Here is a 24,758-nt window from a genome sequence, read left to right as displayed (position 1 = left end):
CTATAAATGGAGAAAGTTCAGCACTGCTGCTACTCTCCCTAGGTGGCCGTCCTGTAAAGATGACTGCAAGAGCACAGCGCAGACTGCTCAATGAAGTGAAGAATTCTAGAGTATCAGCTAAAGACTTACAAAAGTCTCTGGCATATGCTAACATCCCTTTAGCGAATCTACGATACGTAAAATACTAAACAAGAATGGATTTAATGGAAGGATACCAAAGAGGAAGCCAAAAAAAAACATTGCTGCAGGTTTACAGTTTGCACAAGAGCACCTGGATGTTCCACAGCAGTACTGGCGAAATATTCTGTGGACAGATGAAACCAAAGTTGAGTTGTTTGGAAGAAACACACACACTATGTGTGGAGAAAAAGAGGCACAGTACACCAACATCAAAACCTCATCCCAACGTGAAGTATGGTGGTGGGGCATCATGGTTTGGGGCTGCTTTGCTGCGTCAGAGCCTGGACGGATTGCTATCATCGATGAAAATTTATTCCAAAGTTTATCAAGCATTTTGCAGGAAAACTTAAGGTCATCTGTCCACCAGCTAAAACTCAACAGAAGATGGGTGTTGCAACAGGACGACGATCCAAAGCAAATAAATCAACAACAGAATGGCTTAAACAGAAGAAAATACGCCTTCTGGAGTGGCCCAGTCAGAGTCCTGACCTCAACTCGATGGAGATGCTGTGGCATGACCTCAAGAAAGTGATTCACACCAGACATCCCAAGAATATTGCTGAACTGAAACAGTTCTGTAAAGAGAAATGGTCAATAATTACTCCTGACCGTTGCACGGCTGATCTGCAACTACAGGAAACGTTTGGTTGAAGTTATTGCTGCCAAAGGAAGTTCAACCAGTTATTAAATCCAAGGGTTCACATATTTTTTTCACCTGCACTGTGAATGTTTACATGGTGGTTCCATAAAAACATGGTAACATTTAATTCTTTGTGTGTTATTAGTTTAAGCAGACTGTGATTGTGTATTGTTGTGACTTAGATGAAGATCAGATCACATTTTATGACCAATTTGTGCAGAAATCCATATCATTCCAAAGGGTTCACATACTTTTTCTTGCAACTGTATATAAAGTAAACTTCCCCAGCTTGTCCACTTCTCTGACTTTACTTCCGATGGTATAGAGGACCTTACAGAAATGATCATGTGATATATCACATGATCGCACTTGACAAAAGTCACATGACCTACTTGATACGGAGTCTGTTTAGCTGATCACGTGACATACCACATGTCTGGTCATGTGGTGCGTGATGCGGCCGCTCAATCATCATTGAAGAAATTGGCTTCAGTGACGCAATAAGCGCCATGCCCCCCTCCTTCCGGCGGCCCATTTAAACCATCCTTTTGGAGCCTATCTCTCTACCACCTTACTCTGGACACCATACTGCAGCACGCTCCTCATCATAGCTTGTCAGCGCTATATCCGGAAACTGTGCTGTTTGAGGGATTGTCTACAATCATGGGACACGCAAGTTTCAGTAGCTGTTTATCATGATAGCAGGAGTCTGAATTTCATACCTGCTTGTGCAGGGCCGTCTTTAATATTGATTGGACCCTGGGCAAAAATTTACTTGGGCCCCCTGGATCCCGCCTTCCCACACCTTAGCAGGCAATCACGCCCTCCACCACAACACACACAAAAAAATCCACACATCTGGTAGAGTACAGTGAATGACTGTAAATACTTCCAGTTCTGAAGACTCCAGCGGCTCAGGATCAGTGCTCTGGGCAGCTGGGCTCAGGCTGGAAGTGGGCACCGCTCTGCAGGAAGGAGACCATGGCTCGGCTCACCCTAGTGTTACAGTGCACCCCAGCACCCCACAGTATGCAGTAGCACCCTATAGTACAGCAACCCACAGTATGCAGTATAGCACCCTATAGTATACAGCACCACACAGTATGCAGTATAGCACCCCACACTATACAGTACCCCACAGTATATAGTAGAGCAGTATAGCAGCCCACAGTATACAGCTCCCCACAGTATACAACACCTCACAGTATATAGTAGAGCAGTATAGCATCTCACCGTATACAGCACCCCAAACTATACACGATACAGCCCCCCACTATACAGCCCCCCACACTATACAGTACAGCAGTATAGCACTCCACACTATACAGCACCCACAGTATACAGTATACAGCCCCCCACAGTATACTGTACAGCAGTATAGAACTCCACAATATACAGCACCCACAGTATACATTATACAGCCCCCACACTATACAGGCCCCCCACACTATACAGCCCCCCACAGTATACAGGCCCCCACACAGTATACAGCCTTCCACAGTATACAGCACCCCACTATACAGTAGTTTACAGTATATTAGCATAACAGCCCCTGTCACCTTTTTCTGATGTAATCTTTACAAAAAAAGCTCCACAGTTAAGGCAAACTTCTCCTGCAACACTCCTGAGATGACCTCATAGCCATGTGACCAGTAATATTGCTAGGTTACTGGTCACATGGTGATGATGTCATCTAAGGTCCTAGATCACACTCACAGCTCTCAAAGACACAGTTCGCTGGCTGAAGTGCCGGCAGGCATGGCATGGCAGCACCCCCTGTGTAGCTGACAGCCTGACATTAGGGGCAGTGGCTAACAGGGCTCAAGAGGCAGCTGCCCCTTTTGCCCCTTGGTAAAGACGGCCCTGAGCGTGTGCTATATAAGAGGGGGCCATATGACCTAATGGCCATATCGATGAGTGACCTTTTTACTGGTATATCTGTGCTTATTGCATATTAGGGGGCCAGATGACCTACTGCCACTACAAATGGTGATTGATTGCTTGCAGTATTGGTTGCTCTTGGTAGCAGCATTTTGTTGGATCTCTATATTTGTGTTACCACTGCTTGAGGGCAGCACTATTGACAGTGACTTTTTCATGGTCCACTGATGAGCCCTTAATTTATACAGGGCGAAATGAGTTGGGACTACGGGACTATAATATTGGAACATTGAATGAGACTAAATGCAATGAGTTGCTAATTATTGGCGACTGAGTACATTTTGCTTCATTGTGAGTGGAAACAGTATCTGACATTTTACTAGTGAATAATTTTTATATCTATAACTATTGTTTTTGGTATTTAAGTTAGGTCATCCAATAAACTTGCTCTAGGCCACACCATCACGGGCGCTGCGCTGCCCCCCCCCCCCTTGTTAGGGTCATCCAGGGGCATTCAGGAGGTTCCTGAATACGGGATCGCCCTTGTCGGGGCGGCCATTCCGTTTGTAGGAAGGGCTGACAGCATAAGGGCAGGATTAGGGCAAGTCTCTATTTTGGGACTCTATCTATATCTACATAATAGCCCTAATTTTCACAGCCCATTTGTTATTTTGTATATGTTTATTACCTTCTCTATGTTAATTGCGGGGGGGGTAACTTTTTAATGCATATTTATTAAAGGCTACGTTTTATTTGGGTGGTAGTCTGTGAATTGCCCTAGTATTTGTACTGCCTGCAATAACTGTACCCTCTGACGGGTTATAGTCTTAGCTGTGATTTATACAAACTCCTACTCACGACAATAAAATGCTTATTGGATGACAGACACAACAGCCGGACTTGGGCCCAAGCTGCTATGTTTGTCATGCATTATACCATAGAACTTGCCTGCCAGCAGTGATGGCCAGTTCGCAGTGTTCGCCGACGAACACATGCGATCTGCCATCTTTATTCCCAAGTCCGGCGATGCAGAGGTAAGTCCTTACCTGTGCCTGCGCCACGAGCCGCTCTGAAACACATGCGGTCACTGGGAGCAGGCAGTTCCAGTACACACACTGTTATTGGGTCCCCCTGCCCCTGTCTAGAAATGCCTGTACTTTTACACAATAGATCATCCCTTATTAAAATAGTACAAACAGCATTTTAGAGAGTATTTGAAGAATTGTTTTACTCTGTGATCTGTGCAGAGGGCAGGAGGGAACAGATATCAACTATTGTGCATGGTAGATCTTGTGTTATCATTCAAATTCTGCCTGTGATGATAAGCAGATCACTGCAGTAAAGTAATTTGTACAGACCAAAAAGAGACACCTATTAGGTTTAGTGGCCACTGAGAAAACTGCAGGATATTACGGTATGTTTTATTTTTATTTATTTTTTTAATATAGAAAGTGACATGAAGAATGAAATAAAATCAATAAAAACTCTTTAAAAATATGTTTAACATAAAAACTAAATTTTATGATGACACATTCCCTTTAAACTCCTGGAAAACCCTACGTCAGTATGTATTTTGTGGTCCGCAAAACACGGATCTGCAAAAAAATACAGATGATGTCCATGTGGCGTCTGTGTTCCATTTAAAAAATAAATTTAATCTGTTACAACAATGCCTAGTCTTACCCGCAAAACGGACAAGAATAGGAAACGTATCCCGTGTATGTCCGCTTATTTTGCAGACACATTGAAATGAATGGGTGCACATCTAAACTGCAAAAAATGCGGATCGGATGCGGACCAAAAATGCGGTGAATGGGGCCTAATATTATATGTTATATGGCGAAGGCGGGGGAAGGAAGCCAACACTCTTTGTATTTTTTCCATGTGTCCGTCAATACTGTGTCAGGTTGCTAAGGGCCACAGCGTGATAGTTTGGTGCTTGTATGTACTGAGTTAAAACTGGGTAAAAATGTTGTCTCACTTATAGATCTCACATCTGGGGACTATATATTAAAAGAATCTTGCTCCTACTCCAGTTAGACGTATGCTAAAGGTGTTCTAAACTTAAAAACAAACTGCCACTGTCACAGACACACTCCCCAGAAGAATTTACTTTACTACAACAGTCGGACTAATGAAGGGGGTCTTTCTAATTTAATTATTTTTTATTTATGACTTTAACAGACATGCTAAACAGAATAATTTCCTCTGCCTTTTGGATGGATTCAAAATGGGTCATCCTATTAGTACTCTTAATTTTTGTGAGGGGGGTGGTAATTGTCGACCATCAAAAACATTGGGAGATGGCAAAGAGAACGCGCAAACTGTGCTGGAGTACAACAATGGCTAAGTGCCCCCGGTACACTTCTCTACTCTGCCAATATAAGACATAACAATCTTGAGCCTGGAGGCGGAGGTCCCAATGAAGGAGGAGGCGGACGTGGCAGTGCAAGCAGAAGAGGTGGACGTAGCAGTGTAGGCGGAGGTGTTCACCAACCTAATTTAAAAAAAAAATTGTTTTGTTTTGTGGGATCCATGCCTGGTCCATTTTAATGAACGTGAGCTTATCCACGTTAGCTGTGAACAGGCGGATGCGCCTGTCCGTTATCACTCCCTATGCTGTGCTAAACACACGTATGGACGATACACTTGCCGCAGGGCAGCCCAACACCTCCAAGGCGTAAAGGGCAAGCTCAGGCCATGTGCCCAATTTAGAGACCCATTAAATGGGGCAGACCCATCAATCAGTACGTGCAGACATGTGGACATGTACTGTTTCACCACAGGTCGCTGAAATGCTGCTTCCTGCTAAGACAGTCCATATCAGATGATGGAGCTGTATATTGTGGCATGCAGACAAAGCTTTTCCACATTTCGGCCATGCTAACCCTCCAGTCTCTCCAGCATTAGCAAGGTGGAGTTGCATATGAGGTGGTGAGCGGGAAGGACTAAGGTATGCTGCAGCGCAGACAGGCGAGCAGCAGCATGGTGAGAACGCCAAAAGCGCACACAGACGGCCCTCACTTTCTGCAGCAGCTCTGACACATATCTGCGGTAAGTTCTTAAGGAACCATCTGCATCACCAAGTTCAGCACATGCGCCAGGCAAGGGATGTGCGCCAAACCGGCTAGCCTCAGAGCTGCTACGAGATTTTGCCTCGTCTGTCGCACACCACCAGGCCTGGCTTAAGGCTCAGCGGCCACCAACCACTCATCGGTCTGTTCTTCCATGCCCACCCACAGCTCTTGCGCAGTGTGGGGTCTTTCCCCCAAACACATGAGTTTCAGAAACAGCCTGCTGTTGTTTCCCCCTGGCTGTGCTGAAGTTGGTTGTGCAGGTATTGCACTGACGTGATGAGGAGGCGGTCAGAGGAAATGGAGGAGGAAGCGGAGTAGGAAGAGGAGGCAACAGGAGGCACTGAGAAACGTCCAGCAATCCTCGGTGGTGGTAGGACATGCGCCAAACATTCCCTGCCCCTACTTACTGGTCCACGTGTTGGTATTTATGTGGACCTTGCCACTGATGGTGTTGTGCAGCACACACCTGATTTTTTTCTGCACTTGTTCATGCACGGGCAGAGATAGCCCACCTTTAAAAGTAGTGGCGGCTAGGAACACTTACCGTGAGGACAGCTGCCGTCATCTTACATTTTAAAAATGTCTGTCTACACAGACGGAATGGCAGCATTTGAAAAGCCCAGCAGTTTTGAAATGGTGTCATTCAGGGCCAGGGCTAGAGGTGGGTACTTCCTCTTTTTCTCCAGAATTTGTGATATGGACAGCTGAACGCTTCCATGGGACAGTGTGAACATGCTGGTTGACAATGACGGTGGTGGGTGTGTCCACAGCCAGTAGAAGGGAAGCAGAGGAGCCTCTAATCTTTTGTGTTCTTGAAGTGTCTACTACATGCAGCTTGTGCTTTGCAGTTAGATGCTGGATCATGCAGATGTTGCTCAGGTTGCAAACATTTATGACTCGCTTCAGCTCTGATTGCACAGAGTGCAAACCACCCGTGTCCTGTCGTCAGCACATTTCCTGAAGAACTGCCACGCCAGGAAACTCCTTTGCGCCGGCTTTGGTGTGCTATGTCTCTTGGAGCATTGGGCGGTAGCAGGTGTACTGACTCGCGGCCAAACCACTCTGCTTTTGCACCCTGCTCACATCTTTTGCTGTGCGGCTGGCGCTGCATGGACCCCCTCCTCTTCCTCCGAACTAAACGTGTCACTGGCATGACCTGGATGCCATGTGAGGTCTAGGACCTTATCATCCTCCTCAATCATCTTCCACCTACTCCTCACCCCTGCCCCTCTGACTGTTCTGCCACACAGCGGATTGGTTCTCCCTGCGTCCTATTCTTCTACATAATGCATCAGTGCACTCAATCTCTGTAACTTCTGGGGCAGGGCTAGGCGGAATGGCCCACGAAAACCCCACCAGCAGAGTCATCAAAAAGCATAGTGACTGCTGCATGACTTCGGGCTCAGACTGCTTGGTGATGTTCAAGGGGTTGTTGAGGTGGAAGACGGATGCCCTTGGGCTGACTGTGCCAACTCTGCGCTTTCAGCAGTGGACGGGTGGAAGACAATATGAAGGAACTGGTGGCACTGTAAACCTTCCAATCTACTACCGGCACTTTACTTTTTCTTGCCTCACCATTCTTAGAGCGGTATTCAGGCCTACAAAATGTAGCATAAAGTCATGTCGCCTGCGTGCACCAGAGGAAGGTGTTTCATTTAGGTGCGTTAGCTGGCACGGATCGATAACGTCCTCTCCCTGCAGCAGGAGCTTCACACCACAACCAACACCAGCTACACCACAACCTCGGCCACGTCCTCTAGTTGATGCTCTCCTCATTTTGTTACAGTCTCCCAAAAAAATGCCTGACAGATCGGAATAATTGTGAATTCGTATCAGGAATGCAAAAGAGGTGTTTGGGGAAAAAAAAATTCGGTAGGACACAACGACCCAATTAACTGACTGTATAACTATTATATATTCCTCATTACGGTAGCAAGATACATTGTATTTTAAACATCGCCTGGGACGATTCGCGAACGCGATTCAAATGTTCGAGAACCACAAGTTCGCGGGCGGGCCCCATTCACTTTAATGGCAGGCAAACCTGAAAAAACCCTTGTCTCCCCTCCTCGGTTGACCAAGGAACTACGTATTTTTCCGCTAGAATTGTCAGCTGAAAATTTAGGAGCAATTTTCACAAGGGCCTTCTGTATTGCACAATTTTGCTCGTCCTCTCCACCACAGGAATGAGAGATGAGAAGTCTCTTTGTAGCCGGGGGAGGAGAAGGGTAAACAAACCAGTAATCGGTGTTGGCCAAAATGCATAAAACGCGTGGGTCATGGGAAAGGCAGCCTAACATAAAGTCAGGCATTTGTGCAGAGTCCCAACAGGCAAGACTTCGCTGTTGTCATCAGGAGGATGACTCATAATCTTCTCATCCTCTTCTTCCTCTTCTGCCCATCCACACATGAACAGATGGAATTAAACTTCCCATGGGTACTACCCTCTGTAGCAGAGGCAACTGTCTCCTGCTTCTCCTCCTCATCATCATCCAATTTGCGCTGAGAAGACGAACTGAGGGTGGTCTCTGGCTATTAGAGATGTCTGCGAACATAAAATTTTCTGTTCACGAACGGCGAACGTGAATTTCTTGCAAATGTTCGCGAACGGGCCGAACCGCCATAGACTTCAATAGGCAAGCAAATTTAAACCCACAGGGGACTCTTTCTGGCCACAATAGTGATGGAAAAGTTGTTTTCAAGGGGACTAACACCTGGACTGTTGGCATGCCGGAGGGGGATCCATGGCAAAACTCCCATGGAAAATTACATAGTTGAGCAGAGTCTGGTTTTTAATCCATAAAGGGCATAAATCACCCTAACATTCCTAAATTGTTTGGAATAACGTGCTTTTAAAACATCAGGTATGATGTTGTATCGGTCAATATAAGATTGGCACACTCATACATGCGGAAGCCCCACGGAGTTGGAACAATTTATTATAACTGTACTTAATTAAAATATAATAAAATACAATAAATGCACATAATAAAATATCAAAGAATAAAAATGAATTAAACAAGTAATTTCAGTTACTCCTATGTTGTTCAGGTGTGCTTATTGCAGACACCTGGAGCAGGTGTCCGAAATAAGTACAAATGCCTGGATATTTCTTTGGCTTATTCTACTAGTTATAATTGCACATAGATTATGGATACTTCTCTTACAGACATGTAGTTTCTATGTCTAGATGGTATATATCACGTAATAAAGATGCACTCATTTGTAAGTATCTACTGAATTTCAGCGGCGAAACACCAGCATACAAATATATAGTACTTCTAATCAGTGTAGTCAATATATTTCCCAAATATTCTGTAGTTAATTTCTCATGGGAATCTTCACTTAGACTTTCGGTAAAATTTTCAAAGGTTTCTGAAAAAAAATTCAAAGTTTTCAGAAAAAATTATTTCGAAAGATTTTTTCACATAACCTCTCGTTTATATTTCCATTCGAGACAACGGCATCAAAGAGTTAGTACAAAGATCAAAGATAATTCTCTGCAGGCAGGAACAGTACTGGTGATTTTTCGCAAGATGTAAGTTAAAGTCAGTACCAATAACCCACACTTGTGGGCTTACCTTTTCCTTTTTGTTCAGCTGGTTTCTTTCGAGTAACTTGTTAGTTCCGATTGCAGGCCGGCGTCCCGGATTTTGCTATGTCGGCGTCTCGATACTCTATATGTCACATGGGTTGTGCTCCCAGTGATAGCTTTCAGCTGATTAAAGGTAGGTATGTGCAGAGCGTCTTTCTTGAATCCTCGATATCCTTTATAGTTGTAACAGTGCACTGTCCGATCGGGGTTCAAGTCTTTCAGGGGGTGAAACTTTCGCCAGACGCGTTTTCGGGGATAACTCTCCCCTTCCTCAGTGGCATCACCCCTAGAAGTGAATGGTGGGTTTTTATACCCTTCAATGGTTTCATGAGGAAAAAGAGTATCATAGGGAAAAAAAGAGAGTATCATGGGAAAAAGGTATCATGGAGAAAAAGGAGTGTGGATTCCTTCAATGTGGAATCATTCCCATGTATAATTATTTTCTCAATATTGAGGATATTTCTTCTTACTTCAAATTGCCCATAATGTTTCCAAGTTCATAAATAATATGATTTATTAGCAATTTTCAAAGTGTTTTTTTGTACATGTGGTTTTTTGATGCGTTTTTTTCTCTATTGATGCGTTTTTTTGATATTTATTGCATTTATTAGTGCTGAATCAACTGTATATCATATTTGCTTAAAATAACATTCCTAATTCTAGTTATAAGACAGTTTCTATGACTAAGTGTCTCTCCTTCAAAATCACTATCTTCAAAGTCAGGCCAAATGTGGCCAATTAGTAATATGTCTGACACATTCAGGGAAGAATCAGGTGACGCACACCCACAGTACAAGAGGATCACAGCGCTGATACACAGCCAGACATGTGATCCTCTTGTGAACACATGGGTGGACGACCCCTATATCTACAGAAAGCCGAAAATTTCCAGCTCTGAGTTTAGCCCTTTGGCATCATGCTCCGAAGTCATAGATACGCCTAGATTCAGCTCTTGACATTTTTTCTATGTGGTTTCCCCCCCTCCAGTGTGTGTCTATCTTCTCCAGCGCCATAAATGGGGCTCCGCATGTATGAGTGTGCCAATGTTATATTGACAGTTATTTAATTTGAAGGGTGAATTCATCAGATTGTGCACCTCCTGTGGTTGTGGAGTCAGTGAGCTATTTCCAAGATATTTACCATGATGTTGTATCGATCAGGTAGTGTAAGGGTTACGCCCGCTTCACAGTGACAGACCAAACTCCCCGTTTAACGCGCCACAAACAACCGCAAACAGTCCCATTTGCACAACCGCAAACTCCCCAATTTGCACAAGGTTGGATACCAAGCTAACCATGTCCCGTTCCTTGTCCTCACTGATGTCATTGAAGGTCTCTTCCTCCACCCAGCCACGTACAACACCAACGGTCCCCGAAAGGTGACAACAAGCCCCCTAGGACGCCTGCTGTGGTTGGTCTTCCACCTCCTCAAAGCCACCATCCTCCTCTGACTCCTCTTCTTCAAACTCCTCTCTCTGCGTTGCCTCTCTCTGCGTTATTATAAGGTGTGTTAAGTAGTACTATTCCTATCAGGTTTAATCCCTGTTACGTCTCCCTATCAGGGCGACGTTTATATGGAATCGATTTTAGGAACGGGAGATGGAAAAAGATGCTTGGTCGGTCCTCATACGTACAATTTGGGGCATTGTGCGTGAAATCTACTGTGCCACCAGATAGGAGCGGTGTGTTAAGTAGTACCTATTCTTATCGTTTAATCCCTGTTACGTCCCCTATCAGGGGACGTGTATTTGGAATCGATTTTAGGAACCGGGAGATGGAAAAAAGAGGCTTGGTCGGTCCTTCTATGTCCAATTTGGGGCACTGCTCGTGCAATATCTACTGTGCCCACCAGATAGGAGTGGTGTGTTAAATTAGTACTATTCCTATCAGTTAATCCCTGTTACGCACTAGTATTATTATTATATTATTATTATTATAAGGTGTGTTAAGTAGTACTATTCCATCAGTTTAATCCCTGTTACGTTTCCCTATCAGGGACGTGTATGGAATAGATTTAGACAACCGCAAAGAGTTGTCAAAGTTGACAGACTCATGACATAAATTTTATACCTCTATGCGTCATTCTTGGTGTAGTGAGACTGTGCTCGTGCGCACGTTTGGGAGATTGTAGGCGATGGGGGTTTTTCAAGCCTATGGTCGTGCTGAGGTAGTTCAGTGACAGTTAAAGGGGTTGTCCGGGATTTGGGGACATGGTTGCATAGTACTATAGTGACATACATATTACATACATGCATGTCCTACCCTTGACAGATATTGTGAAGCCCAGTTTTCATATACTGAAATTATTATCCGGAAGTGATTGTTTCTTAGACCGGTGACGTTCCGGGACCCTTGCAGTGTGATCGCAGCCTCTTCTTCCGGCTGCTCAGGGAGCCCGGTGACGTCACCGGCCAGCCTAAGTAATTACTGCAGAGTTGAAGAAGGGGCCGGTACACAAGGACTGGCCGACATAGCGCTAAGCCACGCCCCCTCCAGTCCCGGTGACGTCACCGGCAGCCTAAGTAATTATGCAGAGTTGAAGAAGGGGCGGTAACAAGGCTGGCCGGACATAGCGCTAAGCCACGCCCCCTCCAGTCCGTTGACGTCACCCTGTCATGCAGCTTTCTATAAGGGCGCGGATAGATGGAGGAGTGGACGATATGAGGGGGGCGGGTGCAGGGACGAGATGTAGGACTGTAGAAAGTGGAGATGCCGTGCTGCGCTGGGACCCCACAGTGCAGTGCGGCAGGAAGTGATCGCACAGATAAACAACTATGTCAACAATCGGTTGGGAACCGTAGGAGCCATGACAGCAGTGTAAAAATGAACCTAAATACATCTGGGGAACCTTGACTCGGCTAGTAATAGTGAGTAAACTGTTTTAAAAACTCATTTTTGATCTCGGACAACCCCTTTAAGTGACCCAGAAAACAATGATTCTGCAGTGTAGGCCCATTGTTGGCATAGTAGGCTTTAATGATCACCTTAGATGATCACAAAGAAAATTAATGTTTTTTTCTATGCAAAATTATCCAGCCGATCGCTTTTGGTCTGTTCACAATGAAGCAACGACCTTATCATCTGGGGTGTGCCAACATTGCTATTGCCAACACACTCATAGAGGTGGTCGCTTCATTGTGATACACAAGCCCCTTCACCACAACAAGGTAACAATCACGAAGGGGAATTGACACATGTATGTGCCTTTTTTTTTGTTTGGTTTTTGAATCCACAGTGCAGCACCAGAGGCCAGAAAAATTAGGCATGTACACACGCCTGAAAAATTAGGTATTGTTGCAGCCGCTGCTGTAGCAGCAGCCAGAAAAATTGATGTTTCCCAGGCAGAAAGTGCCCTAAAACATTGCGGCTTGAACCCTAGTTGGTGCCGGATAAGTCACGCAAGTCATCCGGCATTCAGAGATAAAATACAGCAGCGTGTGGACCATTTTTAGCCCAAGGCAGCTCATCTCATCACCAGGCCTTTTTTAGTCGAATGTATCGCCCCACTGTCAGTCCCTTCGGGATCCATCCTTCATTCATCTTAATAAAGGTGAGGTAATCTAGACTTTTTTGACCTAGGCGACTTCTCTTCTCAGTGACAATACCTCCTGCTGCACTGAAGGTCCTTTCGACAGGCACTTGAAGCGGGGCAGGCCAGAAGTTCTATCGCAAATTGGGATAGCTCAGGCCACAGGTCAAGCCTGCACACCCAGTAGTCAAGGGGTTCATCGTTCCTCAGAGTGTCAACATCTGCAGTTAAGGCGAGGTAGTCTGCTACCTGTCAGTCGAGTCGTTCTCTGAGGGTGGACCCCGAAGGGCTGTGGCGATGCGTAGGACTTAAAAAGCTCTGCATGTCCTCCAGCAACAACACATCTGTAAAGTGTCCTGTCCTTGCCGGCGTGGTCGTGGGAGGAGGAGGATTACTTTCACCTCTTCCCCTGTTAGATTCCCTTTGTGCTGTGACATCACCCTTATACGCTGTGTAAAGCATACTTTTTAATTTATTTTGGAACTGCTGCATCCTTTCCGACTTCCGTAATTCTGTAGCATTTCAGGCACTTTCTGCTTATACCGGGGGTCTAGTAGCGTGGCACCCAGTACAGGTCATTCTCCTTCAGCCTTTTTATACGAGGGTCCCTCAACAGGCACGACAGAATGAAAGACCCCATTTGCCCAAGGTTGGATGCCGAGCTACTCATGTCCCGTTCCTCGTCCTGAGTGATCTCACTGAAGGTATGTTCTTCCCCCCAGCCACGTACAACACCACGGGTACCAGATAGGTGACAATGAGCACCCTGGGATGCCTGTTGTGGCTGCTCTTCCTCCTCCTCCTCAAAGCCCACATTCCTCCTCTGACTCCTCTTCCTCACACTCCTCTTCCAGTGTTGCCGCAGGTCCAGCAAGCAATGCTGATAAGGCTGTTTCTGGTGGTGATGGTGACCACAACTCTTCCTCTTCCTCTTCACGTTCATCTACGGCCTGATCCAGCACTCTTCGCAGGGCACGCTCCAGGAAGAAAACAAATGGGATGATGTCGCTGATGGTGCCTTCGGTGCGACTGACTAGGTTTGTCACCTCCTCAAAAGGACGCATGAGCCTACAGGCATTGCGCATGAGCGTCCAGTAACGTGGCGAAAAAATTCCCAGGTCCGCAGAGGCTGTCCTAGCACCCCGGTCATACAAATACTCGTTGACGGCTGTTTCTTGTTGGAGCAGGCGGTCGAACATGTGTTGAATTCCAACGTGTTGGGCTGTCGCAAATCAAGCGCCTCACTGGCATGCCTGAAATGGCCAAACACCTTCCTGGCCTGCTTCAGGACGTCCTGTAAGCCTGGGTACTTATGCACAAAGCGTTGTACGATCAGATTTAACACATGTGCCATGCACGGCACATGTGTCAACTTGCCCAAATTCAATGCCGCCAACAAATTGCTCCCGTTGTCACACACCACTTTGCCGATCTCCAGTTGGTGCGGAGTCAGCCACTGATCCACCTGTGCGTTCAGGGCGGAAAGGAGTGCTGGTCTGGTGTGACTCTCTGCTCTCAGGCAAGTCAACCCCAAGACGGCGTGACACTGTCGTATCCGGGATGTGGAATAGCCCCTGGAGAGCTGGGGGGGTGCAGTTGATGTGGAGCAAGACGCAGCAGCAGAAGAGGACTCAGCCGAGGAGGTTATGGAAGAGGATGGAGTAGGAGGAGTAGAGGAGGTGGCAGCAGGCCTGCCTGCAAGTCGTGGCGGTGTCACCAACTCCTTTGCAGAGCCACGCATTCCCTGCTTGGCAGCTGTCAGCAGGTTTACCCAATGCGCAGTGTAGGTGATATACCTGCCCTGACCGTGCTTTGCAGAGCAGGTATCAGTGGTCAGATGGACCCTTGCCCCAACACTGTGTGCCAGACATGCTATTACTTCCTTTTGCACAATCGAGTACAGGTTGGGGATTGCCTTTTGTGCAAAGAAATTTCGGCCAGGTACCTTCCACTGCGGTGTCCCAATAGCTACAAATTTTTTGAAGGCCTCAGACTCCACCAGCTTGTATGGTAAAAGCTGGCGGGCTAAGAGTTCAGACAAGCCAGCTGTCAGACACCGGGCAAGGGGGTGACTTTGTGACATTGGCTTCTTACGCTCAAACATGTCCTTGACAGACACCTGACTGTGGGCAGATGAGCAGGAACTGCTCAAGGCGAGAGACGGAGTGGCGGATGGTTGAGAGGGGACAAGGAGGACAGCAGTGGTTGACGTGGCTGAAGATGCTGGACCAGGAGGAGGATGGCGGCTTTGAGTTTGTGTGCTGCTTGTACTCATGTGTTGATCCCATAGGCGTTTGTGATGTGCGATCATGTGCGTTCGCAAAGCAGTTGTACCTAGGTGGGTGTTGGACTTCCCACTACTCAGTTTCTTTTGGCACAGGTTGCAAATGGCATCGCTGTGGTCAGAGGCAGACACAAAAAAAAAATGCCACACTGCTGAGCTCTGCAATGACGGAATTCTGGTGGTGGCAACAGCATGCGTTGATTGGCGTGCTGTCTGGCTGACCCGGGTGCCGATGCATGCTGTCTGACTGTGCCACTAGCTCCTTGTGACGACCTCCCCCTGCTTCCAACTCGTCTCCTCCTCCTCTGTCTCCCCATCAGAACTTTCCACCTGTTCTTCTCTTCGAGCGGACACCCACGTGACATCCACGGACACATCGTCATCATCAACCGCTTCACTTGTATCTGACAACTCAGCAAAGGAAGCAGCATTGGGTACAACATCATCATCATCATCACACCGTATGTCCATGTGTGTAATGCTGCCTGACTGAGACATATCCCTGTTATCTACATCCTCTGGCAATAATGGTTGCGCATCACTCATTTCTTCTAACTGATGTGTAAATAACTCCTCTGACAGATCAAGTGAAGCGGCTGTGGCGCGGCAGGCGGACGAGTGGTAACTTGAGAGGTGCCCGAAGCTGAGCTGGAGGAGGATGGTGCGTCAAGGTTCCGAGCGGAAGCTGTAGAAGATTGGGTGTCCTGTGTTAGCCAGTCAACAATGTCATCAGAACTTTTCGAGTTCAGGGTACGTGGCCTCTGAACACTGGGCATTATTCTAGGGCCAAAGGGAATCACAGCACCATGACCACGACGGCCCCTGCAGGGTGGCCTGCCTCTGCCTGTCATTTTTTTTTTATTAGTTAAGTTGTACTATGCGTGCAAGCTACTGAGACACCAGATATGAGTTGCTCTGAAGTGACACTAGTGACTTCGCTCTGGGCTAAACACACAAACACGTGTGTGCAACTGACTGCTATTTATCCACAGCCAAAATTGTTGTTTTTCTTTAAATGTAATCGAATGTGACACCAGATATGAGTTGCGCTGGCGACACTGTGCACTTGCAGGGCAAGAAACACACGCGCGTGCCGGCAAGTGACTGCTATTATATTACAATCCAAAAATGTTTTTTTTTTATTTTTAATGCAAGCTACTGTGACACCAGATATGAGTGGTGGCACTGGGCAAGTGGGCACAGTATACGCTGTGAGCCTACAAACACGCTGGCAGGCAGGCAACTGCAATTAGATTACACAGGGAAAAAAAAAAAAGCAGAATGATGTTCTAGCCCTAAAAAGGGCTTTTTGGGGTGCTGTCCTTACAGCAGAGATCAGATGAGTCTTTTAGGACTATAGTTGACACTGAATACACTAGCCTAGCTATCGATTTCCCTATTAAATCAGCAGCAGCTACACTGTCCCTCCTCTCACTAAGAATGCAGCTTCTGAATGAATCTAAAATGGATGCTGTCCAGGAGGTGGGAGGGTCTGGGAGGGAGGGTCTGCTGCTGATTGGCTGGAATGTGTCTACTGACTGTGAGGTACAGGGTCAAAGTTTACACAATGATGATGAATAGGGGGCGGACTGAACATCGCATATGTTCGCCCGCCGCGGTGAACGCGAACAAGCTATGTTCGCCGGGAACTATTCGCCGGCGAATAGTCCGGGACATCTCTACTGGCTATTAACCTGTGTAATGTCTTCCCCCATTTCCACCTCTTCCACATGCAAAGTGTCAGCCTTAATTGTGAGCAGCGAGCGTTCGAGTAGACACAGAAGTGGGATAGTGAGAGTGATAATAGTGTTTAGAGGTCAGACATCCATGCCCACTCCTCGCTTGTGAAGAGCGGAAGCTGACTGGAAAGGCGACGACCATGTTGCAGCTGGTATTCCACTACTGCCCTCTGCTGCTCACCAAGCCTGGCCAACATGTGGAACGTGGAGTTCCCTCGCGTGCTCACATTGAACAACAGTCGGTGAGTTGGCAATTGTAAACGCTGTTGCAGCATTGACAGACCGGCGGAAGGACTTGCCGAAATGGGCACAAACACAGCGAACCTTCACCTGTAGCTCAGGCAAATAGGCGTAGGTTTTGAGAAACCACTGAACCACTAAGTTGAAGACGTGGGCTAGGCATGGGATGTGTGTGAGCTTGCCGATCTCCAAAGCCGCCACCAAGTTACGGCCATTATGAGACAAACCATGCCTGGTTGTAGGTTGAGTGGCGAGAGCCCCAGCTCAGTCTGGTCTCTTATCCCCTGCCACAGCTCTGCGGCGGTGTGCTGTTTGTCACCTAAGCAGATCAGCTTAAGCATGGCCTGTTGATGCATCCCCACTGCAGTGCTACACTGCTTCCAGCTACCGACTGAACACTGACTGGTGCTGCACGTGGATAAATAGGAGGTGGAAGTGGAGGAGGAGGCGGAGGAGGAGGAGAAGTGGGGTTTGGAGCCACTAACCTAGGTGCTGGCGGAAACCCTTATCGATGTAGGGCCCGCAATCCTTGGCGTCGGTAGCACTTGTGCCATCCCAGGGTACAACTCGCTCCCGGCCTCCAAAACATTCACCCAGTGTGCCGTGGTTAAGTGGACATTCCCAGTAACTGCGTTGGTCAGTGCACGTGTGATGTTACGGGACACATGTTGGTGTAAGGCGGGCACGGCACACCTTTAAAAATAGTGGCGCTGGGGACTGCGCAACGCGGGATGGCCGCCAACATCAGGCTGCGGAATGCCTCAGTGTCCACAAGACTAAATGGCAACATTTCCAGTGCCAGTAATTTGGAAAGTTGCGCATTTAGTGCTATGGCCTGTGGGTGGGTGGCTGAGTATTTGTGCTTGCGTTCAATTGCTTGGGGTAAGGACATTTGTATGCTGCGCTGGGACACAGAAGTGGATGTGGTCGCTGATGGTGCTTGCGAAGGTCCGGGTGCAGGGCGGGAGGCATCTGAGCCTGCGCCTTTGACAGGGGATTGGCCAGCACGTAACACAGGGGAAGAGGAGGCAGTGGTGTGACCCGCAGACACAGATTGTGGACCCAGGCGTTAGGCCCACCTATTATGCTGCTTTGATGCCATGTGGCGGATTATGCTGGTGGTGGTGAGGTTACTAGTGTTCAGTCCCCTGCTCACTTTCATATGGCACATGTTGCAAATTACAATTCTTTTTTATGGCAAGTGAGATTTCTGCAAAAGTGTGCTCCAAGGAACAGTTGCGGGCCTTTTTGGTGTGGCCCGCCTTCTCCCTTTTGCCACCCCACTGCCTCTTCCAGCATTTTGCGGTGCTGAGGATCCCTCCCCCTTTGTACTGCTTTCCTCACTCGGCTTGCCACCTTCCCAGGTTGCGTCAGTGATTTCATCGTACACCACCTCCTCTTCCACTTCCTCACTCTGCTCATCCTCCCGACTTGTTGACCTAACAACCTCAGTTATTGACAACTGTGGCTCATCCTCATCATCAACCTCTTGAGACACTATTTGCCATTGACTTATTGGCAACTGTGTCTCATCATCATCATCCACCTCGTGAAACACTAATTGCCGTTCCCCACCGATATCTTCTTATGATTGTGGATGCTCAAGAGCTTGGTAATCAGGGCACAAGATCCCATGTCCCTCGTCAAGCGGGCTTGTCGAGAGGTCCAAATCAAGAAATGGCGCTGAAAAGAGCTCCTCGGACTATCCAAGTGTGGGATCAATGTTTGGCAAGACTCTCCATGGTGGGAGGAAGGAGGATCAGGGTGAGGATTGTGTTGACCAGACTCTTGGCTACTGAGACTGGACTTGCTGGAAGACAGGGTGGTGCTTAACTGACTGGAAGCATTATCTGCTGCAATCCAACCGACCACCTGGTCGCACTGGTACGACTTCGAGAGCATTGTTCTGCGCCACCCTGCAAACTGGGACATGAAGCTTGTGTTCTGGCAGCAGGCACAGTTTCAACGCGCCCAGGGCCACGGCCTCTGCCTGCAGCATCAGCATCACAGCCACTTCCCAGTCTACTACTGCTCGCCTTCCTTATATTAAATGTTATATATGCTTGAAAGTATGTCACACGTACAGTAGCATAGGATTTGTAAGTATATGTGAAAAAAAATAAAAAAAGGTATTTGGAATGTGAAAACATCACACAGGAGATATACCGCAGATAATGTCGCTGATGTCAGCAGCGGCTAATATTAAATTACAGGGAATGTCACAGGTATTTGGGACGTGGAAACGTTACATAGGAGATGTACCCCAGGTAATGTCACTGTCCACAGAGGACACCGTCTACAGAAAAAGTACACTGGATGTCACTGATATTTTTGGGATGTGCACACGTTACACAGGAGATGTAGTGCAGCTAATGTCACTGTCCGCAGCAGATACCATCTACGGAAAATGTACACTAGATGTCACAGATATTTTTGGGATGCGCACACCTTACACAGTAGATGTAGCACAGATATTGTCGCTGTCTGCAGCGGCCTCACTATTGCACGCTATTTAGCGCAGGATGCGCTAAAAATAGATATTGCTGCCACACACAATAGTCCTTTAAAGGACTTTGGGGTTTGTAAAGTTTTAGCAATTTAGCGCAGGTTGTGCTAAAAATATATATTGCTGCTGCCACACACAGCAATAGTCCTTTAAAGGACTTTTGGGCCTCTGACAAGTTTTTCAACTTAAAAAAAAAATTCACTCCATACACTATCTTTCCCTTCTTCAGCACAGCTCTTCCTGACTAACACTGAGCCGGACATGTGTCATCGGGTGCTATATAGCACCCGATGACGCGTTCTGGCCAGCCAATCACTGTAATGCCACGGCATTACACTGAAGGGCGGTACTTACCTGCACGTTTATTGGCTGCGTAGGACATGTGCCGAGCATCGAGATGCTCAAGCCAAACTAGTGTTTGGCCGAGCATGCTCGATCAACACTAAGGCCTCCTGCACACAAACATGTGCGCCCTGTGGCCGTGTTGCAGGCCACAAATTGCGGGCCGCAATGCACGATCACCGACCGTGGGGCAGCCACAGCGGATCTCGGACCCATTCCCTTTAACGGGTTCGCGATCCACCCGTTCCGCAAAAAGATTGAACATGTACTATCTTTTTGCGGAACGGAAGTACGGGACGAAACCCCACGTGCTTCCATTCCGCACCATTCCGCATCTCTGGATTTGCGGACCCATTGAAGTGAATGGGTACGCATCCGTGATGCGAAATGCCCACGGAATGGCGCCCATGTATTGCAGATCCGCAAATGCGGTCCCCAATAGGGGCACACATGTTCATGTGCAGGAGGCCTCATGATAAGCAGATCACTGCAGTAAAGTGATTTGTACAGACCAAAAAGTGGCATTATTAGGCTTAGTGGCCAGTGAGAAAACTGAAAGATATTACTGTATGTTTTGGTTTTAATTTTCTTTTTTAAAATATAGAGAGTGACATGAAGAATGAAAAATATAATTCACTAAAAACTTTTTAAAAATATGTTTAACATAACTAAATTTTATAATGACATATTCCCTTTAAACTCCTGGAAAACCCTACGATTTGGGATGAGCGAATTGACTTTGGATGAAACATCCGTAGTCGATTCGCATAATACTTTGTTTCAAAACTGTACGGAGTGAGCGCTCCGTACAGTATTAGAATGTATTGGCTCAAATGAACCAAAGTTATTACTTTGCAAAGTCTTACGAGACTTCGCATATGAACTTCAGAAATTGATTTATACTGTAAAAAAACATTTTCCGAACTCTGGTTCGGTTCCAAGGTTACCACCCGCTCCGTACAATACTGAAACGAACTTTTATGCGAATCGACTTCGGATGTTTCATCCGAAGTTGATTCGCTCATCCCTACCTACGACCATATGTATGTCGTGGTCTGCAAAACACAGATCTGCAAAAAAATACAGATGACTTCCGTGTGGCGTCAGTGTTCCATTATTTTTTTTCAAATCCATTATAACAATGCCTATTCTTATCTGCAAAACAGACAAGAATAGGACATATTCTATCCTTTTTGCTGGACTGCGAACAGATGTGGTGTGCTGTCCGCATATTTTGCAGACACATTGAAATGACGGGGTGCGCATCCAAAACAAAAAAAAATGCGGATCGGATGCGGACCAAAAATACGATGAATGGGGCTTAATTTGGTATGTTGATAGACTACTATACAGCATTTCTAAAGTTGATATAGATGCTGGCCAAATAATTAATTGTTGGAAAGCTATTTCTCCTCACGATTAGTGATGAGCGGCAGGGGTCATATTCGAATTCGCGATATTTCGTGAATATTTTGTAGAATATTTGTTGAAAATTCGAAAATTTGCGAATTTTTTATTTTTTTTTTTACTCAAAAAATCGGAAAGGTAATGATTGTGTAATATGCAAATTTTCGGAATTCGAATTTTTGGATTCAAATTTTTATTGCGAATTTTTCAACTTACAACTATTAGACAAAGAAGATTATATCACTATATTAGCTAAATTGCTCTATTCGATTTTTTTCGAATATTCTCTATATTGCTATAACTTAGTTTTTTAGAATATTTGTAATATTCTAAAACAAGAATATATAGCAACATAGTGAATATTCAAAAAAAACGAATATAGAGCAAAATTCGCAAACACTACTACTCCTAAGGTCAAGTATATTGCAGCCTTCTTATTGGCCCACAAGCTAGAAGCAGTGAGGGATCATGTGTACTGATAAAAAAAAAAAGGAAAAAATTTGAATATTCGAAACTTCGAATATATATAACTATATTCGAAATTTTCGCGAATTTTCGAAGTACCTATATTCGCGATAAAAATTCGAATATTCGTGATCAACACTATCCCTAACTTAGGATAGGTGCAGGGAAGACAGACAAGACAAAATACGGAACATGAACAGACCGGGTCAGAACCAAGAGAGCTACGCAGTACAAAGGGTTAAACAAAGAATGGTCAGGAGAAGCCGGGTTCAAATACCAGGAGAGTAGAGAAGTACAAGAGGAGTCCTAAGAGAATAGTCAGGTGGGAGCCGAGGTCACAATACCAGGACGGATGCGCAGTACAGGAGGAGCAGGCAAAAGGATCGTCAGGGAACGGAATCAGGTGAGTATTCAGTAGTCCAACAAATAGCCAGGAACCTAGAAATTAACAGGCAACCTGTGGCTAGCAGGCTGCCTGTATTTATAGTGGGGAGTGAGGGTCATGTGGCCAGCATCACATGACGTGGCCAGCGTCACATGACCGACAGACCAACCAGTTGAGCACCGAGTGATCAGCTCGGCGCTCAAGGCAGACTTAGGAGCAGGGAGCCACCTAGCAGTAAAGCCGCCCTGGGAATGAGATCAAACACAGATCCTCATTCCCAAAGCTAAGCAACAGTTCTGCGGGCAATGGGGGACCGAGTGCACCTTCGGAACCCCGTTACAGTACCCCCCCTTTTACGAGGGGCCACCGGACCCAAGACTTCAGGCGATGGCTTTTCAGGGTGTTCTAAATGAAATTTACGAACCAGTCTAGGAGCATGAACCTCCCTGGCAGGTACCCAAGATCTCTCTTCAAGTCCATACCCCTTCCAGTGAATCAGGTACTGCAAGGAGTTACGCACCTTCCTGACATCCACTATTTTAGACACAACATACTCGACAGCATCATTAACAAGAACCGCCGGAGGCGAGGCTTTCGATGGTACTACCGGTTCAAAATAGTTTTTAAGTAGAGATTTATGGAACACATTATGAATGTGGAATGACTCGGGCAGCTCCAACCTAAATGATACCGGGTTAATCACCTCCGTGATCTTTTATGGTCCAATAAAATGAGGAGCAAATTTTCTAGAAGCTACCTTGAGAGATAGATTCTTGGAGGACAACCATACTTTATCCCCAACCTGAAAGTTCACCCCCCTTGAACGTCTCCTATCGGCCTTGAGTTTTTGAGAACTTTGAGCCTTTTCTAGGTTCGATTGAACCCGGGCCCAAACTGTGCACAGTTCGGAGGAGAGTTTATCAGCTTCAGGGTTAGAGGAGGAGACGGACGACCCAGAATGAAAATGGGGATGAAAACCATGGTTACAAAAGAAAGGGGAGACCCCAGCAGAAGAATTGACACGGTTATTCAAAGCAAATTCAGCCAACGGAAGGAATTTGACCCATAATTGCTGGTCATCAGCAACATACAACCTCAGGAATTGTTCCACAGACTGATTAAGGCGTTCAGTCTGCCCATTACTCTCAGGACGGTAGGCGGAAGAAAAAGACAACGAAATTTTTCATCTTTGACAGAAGGCCCTCCAGAATTTGGACACAAACTGCACACCCCTGTCCGAAACAATATTTTCCGGGATGCCATGTAAACGAACAATTTCTCTCACAAAAATAGATGCCAGGGTTTTAGCATTCGGAAGTTTAGACAGGGGAATGAAATGAACCATCTTGCTAAACCTATCAACCACTACTCAAACCACAGTCTTACCCTCCGCCAGCGGTAGGTCAGTTATAAAGTCCATCGAGATATGGGACCAGGGTCTACTGGGAATGGGTAGGGGTCGTAGGTTACCAGCAGGGCGAGTCCTAGGTGTCTTAGACCTGGCACAAACCTCACAGGCTGACACGTAGGACTTGACATCCCTGGTCAGAGTGGGCCACCAATAAGATCTAGAAACCAGATCCTTAGTGCCCTCAACATCCGGATGTCCACAAAAGGCAGAATCGTGACACTCACCCAACAGCTGGAGACGAAATTGTACGGGAACAAACAACTTATCTGTTGGGGTGGATGCCGGTGCCAGATGTTGTTCAGCCTTAATGCGAGCCGAGATATCCTGGGTTAGAGGCGCTAAGAAGATGTTTGCTAGGATGGATTCAGGCGGCGTCTCAGTGGGTTGAAAAGCATGGAAGCTCCGAGATAATGCGTCTGCCTTCACACACACACAGGGGGAAGGATAGTGACCACTGCGCTCCACCCTCACCCCTGGCCCTGCCTACTTGCCTCACGAGTCTTGATGACAGGGGACAACTGGACGACAGTCCCTAACTTAGGATATGTGCAGGGAAGACAGACAAGACAAAATACGGAACATGAACAGACCGGGTCAGAACCAAGAGAGCTACGCAGTACAAAGGGTTAAGCAAAGAATGGTCAGGAGAAGCCGGGGTCAAATACAAGGAGAGTAGAGAAGTACAAGAGGAGTCCTAAGAGAGTAGTCAGGTGGGAGCTGAGGTCACAATACCAGGACGGATGCGCAGTACAGGAGGAGCAGGCAAAAGGATTGTCAGGGAACGGAATCAGGTGAGTATTCAGTAGTCCAACAAATAGCCAGGAACCTAGAAATTAACAGGCAACCTGTGGCTAGCAGGCTGCCTGTATTTATAGTGGGGAGTGAGGGTCATGTGACGTGGCCAGCGTCACATGACCGACAGACCAACCAGTTGAGCACCGAGTGATCAGCTCGGCGCACAAGGCAGACTTAGGAGCAGGGAGCCACCCAGCAGTAAAGCCGCCCTGGGAATGAGGTCAAACACAGATCCTCATTCCCAAAGCTAAGCAACAGTTCTGCGGGCAATGGGGGACCGAGT

General features: G+C 46.7%; 1 long non-coding RNA gene across 1 annotated transcript; it reads left to right on the top strand.

The window, feature by feature from the left end:
* The first annotated feature begins 3,992 nt into the window (after nt 1-3,992).
* On the top strand, nt 3,993-19,764 carry LOC120995783. The gene is made up of 3 exons (XR_005777667.1): nt 3,993-4,119; nt 7,716-7,722; nt 19,753-19,764. It is a non-coding gene; the product is annotated as an uncharacterized LOC120995783 (long non-coding RNA).
* The last annotated feature ends 4,994 nt before the right edge of the window (nt 19,765-24,758 follow it).

This window comes from Bufo bufo, chromosome 3 (genome assembly GCF_905171765.1).
Source record: "Bufo bufo chromosome 3, aBufBuf1.1, whole genome shotgun sequence".
Taxonomy (NCBI): domain Eukaryota; kingdom Metazoa; phylum Chordata; class Amphibia; order Anura; family Bufonidae; genus Bufo; species Bufo bufo.
This window is presented reverse-complemented; position numbering and strand designations above follow the sequence as displayed.